Below are 3,721 nucleotides of genomic sequence, written 5' to 3'. Positions count from 1 at the left end.
GGAGAGAGAGAGAGAGAGAGAGAGAGAGAGAGAGAGAGAGAGAGAGAGAGAGAGGTTTTACTAGGATGGTTTTATAGAGACAAGCAGCAGGTGAAGACAGATCCCGAGTATGCCAAGAAGCCAGAAGAATTGAACAGATTGCTAGAGTTAAGTTTGAGATTGAGCAAAGCAAGTCAGTCAGAAGCTGAGAGGTTTGTTCTTCAATAAATTAATATAGAACAACTGACTTTCATTTTTAACTCTGTGAGGATTATGTCATAATGGAGCTGACACAGACTTAGAATTAAGACACATGCAGCCATGACACGTTACCAGCAATTAGTTATGTACCATGATACTTAATAGCCATTTTTTGTTCCTGTGCCTTTGGCACATTCATGGCAGAAGACAGAAAACAGATTTAAAGTTACCGATGCAGTAGCTGCTTTTCTCTGGATAATGAAATGAGGATGCTGCATAGAGAACTGTTCATCAAAATCTGGAAACTTGAAAAATGTCCTATAACAGAGGTTCTCAAACATTCCTGAATTATTATTAACTTCTGTATGACTACACAGATGATAGAGTTAAATTGCAGTATTACCTCTTACAATATCACTAGCAAGTGAACATTTATAAATTTGAAATACTTTAATTGTGTGTGTGTGTGTGTGTGTGTGTGTGCTTATACTCTTTGAAGTCTGTTAAACAAATTAAAGTTTTAGGGCAAGATACACAGGAAGACTTCAGCTTGGCTACTCCTTGAATAATTACAATGTATCTTTTTTAAAAAAAAATCTATAACCTGCAAAAGCATCTCAGTAGAAGTGGCCTACCAGCATGCCACTAATTTTAGTTTTCAGGCATTTCTGACATATTATATAGAATGTTTTTAAAGTAGAAGTTGTTGGGTTTTTACCTTATTATTCTTTATAGTGGTGGCATTGATTCTATAACCTACACGTTTATGAATAACATATGTTGTCAATGGTAATTAAAATCTTATTATGATTTGACAATTCTAGAGTTATCTTCAAAACAAAATGTTCTCATCTCCCCTGCAAGAACCATGGAATTATGTATTTTTGGTAAAGCATAGTTATCATTACATAGACAAGTAAAACAGATATAGTATTTGGGATAGCATTAGCCTGGGAGGAGTTATCATTACATAGACAAGTAAAACAGATATAGTATTTGGGATAGCATTAGCCTGGTCACTGTACTTTCTGAACAAGAATCTTCTTCCTTTGGTCTTATTTCCCTGCATAGATAACAACAGCTCTCGTATGTCACAGTGTGATCTTGAAAGGTTAATGAGTTGAAGCCTCTAGGATTACACTGTATTGTGTATTTCTAGTGGGACTTAAGGAATGATTCTTGCTATATTCAAAGAGACCTAAAATTTGTCCTAAACTGGGAACAAGTGTTTATCATTTGGATAAATACAGTATCTTCATTGTTCTCAAGAATGTTGGTAAAGTTCACCTCCATTTCTCAAGATCTTTTCCAGTTCACCAAGTTTCTTTAAAGCAGGTATGGTGGCAGAAGATGAAAAACCTGGCACTCAAGAAAGATTTAAAGAGTAAATAAAATCTCCAGTTTTATTTTTATATCAAAATAAAAGAATAATTTTAAAGGGTTATTGTATATTTAAAGGAAACAATTCAAACTAAAAACATTGCTAAAGAAATACTTAGTAAACTTCAGGGTCATTGTTATCTTCTCTACTCCAACTGAGGTGTTAAAGACAGCCAATTGCTTCTGAGGGAGAGGGAATCAATTCTCTTTAATCGCATAGCCCTCAGTAGGTTGACCAAGCTCCTATGCATGGTTCCCTATATATATATATATATATATATATATATATATATATATATATATAAAGAGTCTTTTGATATATACATATATATATATTTGATTTATATATATTTAAACCCAAATGTGAGTGGGAGTGAGTGGTGCACTTGAATCTGGGAGGAGTTAGAGTGAAGAGTTAGAGGAAGGAGTTAAGAGGAGTAGGGGTTAAAATATTCAAAATGCACAGTATGGATTTCTTAATGAAGAAATTAAATACAGTTTAAAATAAATTGTATTGTCAATTTGTCACATTGCTATTAAGATATTCAAGAGTCTATTTTCTCACTTTCTAGATATTGGAGCTGTATCTATGGTGTACCCTCTTTGTATCTTATGTTTCACCTAATCCACAACTCATTCCACACTGGTACATGAACTTGAATTCCATAGATATGTCAACTCTTCTGAGGTTGTTAACAGCTGACAATATCTGTTGTACAAATAACAGTTCATCTTCAAAGCTATCTAGAAATTGTAACATACATTTGATGAACACTTTACTGTAGTGAGGAGAGGTTACCATGTAGAATAAAATTATTTCTTTTCCAATTATTTTCTGTTCTATGTGCTTCTACAATTCTTCAGAAAAATTTCCCATGATTCATGCAACAATTGGGAAAACTTCAAATCAAAGGATGGTTGAAAATTAGCACTATTTTATACAGAGACAAGTGTCTAAATTTTAATAATGAAACCACTGAAAAAGAGAAATAGTATTCAAGAAAGACATTTGGTCCAGAAATTTGGACATTAAATTACCCCAAAAATAAAATTAGTAACTCCAGTTCTCATCTTCTAAATTAAAGCCATAAATTTGCTATTGAAAGAGATTTAGGGTCTTTTGTTTGTGTTTCTGATTCTGGATGTATATTTAGTATTAGGGCAGAAAATTTTAAGAGGGGTTTCTGGTCACAAAAATTCACATGCAAATGTATATACTGAGGGATTTTCATTTCAGAACAGATTATTTGTATTAGAAATTATATAAATTGAGATAGACTATAAGATAATAGTGTAGAATATTAATAGCAGATATGTTCAGATAAATGAATGATAAATCAGTAACTAAACCAACAATATGATAGATAAAATATTGAATAAAAAAGCAATGTGGAAATAAGAAGTATGCAAATGGACAGTGGATGTATGTATATATGTATATGTGTATGTAAGTATATAATATATGCAATTTCCAAAGTCTCCACTATTTTCAGTAGTAATTACCTAGAATTTTCTAACAGTTTGCTAATTTGTAGACCAACAAGCTATCCACTGATATAAATATTATAATATTGAGTTCTAATGGTACACATTTTGCTATTTTTAATGTAAATATTCTTAATCTGATTTTTAAAATCTTTGTTCAAATACATAATCATAATAAGTTACTTAAATTAGTTTCAAATGTCTTTTGTTACATGTTTTACAGTCTCTTTTACAAGCATGCTGCTTTTGTGTTAGAGAGCAAAATGTACATAATTTTGGAGGGTATAACAAATTGCTAGCACCTACAATAATTTCTTGTGAGTCTAATGAAATATTAGGTACATTAACTATGGTAAGCCATGTCCAATGTTGACAGCATGGGAGTAGAGTCAACAACACAGGTTGGCAGAAATGGCAGAAGGAAATAAATTTATTAAAATAACTGCACAAGGATGAGATGTCACAGTCAGTAAAATATCTGCTATGAGACTATGAAGAAGTGAATTCAGATTACCAGCAAGCACAGGAAAGTCATAGACATTTGTAACACTAGAAGCTACAGGATACAGAATGACAGAGATCTATATACCCCATCCAGTCTAGCTAAGTAGTAAGTTCTAACGCTAGAGAAACCTTATTTCAGCAACTAAGATAGGGAGCAATGGTGGAGGACAAA

This window comes from Mus caroli, chromosome 2, assembly GCF_900094665.2.
Source record: "Mus caroli chromosome 2, CAROLI_EIJ_v1.1, whole genome shotgun sequence".
NCBI classification, from domain to species: domain Eukaryota; kingdom Metazoa; phylum Chordata; class Mammalia; order Rodentia; family Muridae; genus Mus; species Mus caroli.
This window is presented reverse-complemented; position numbering follows the sequence as displayed.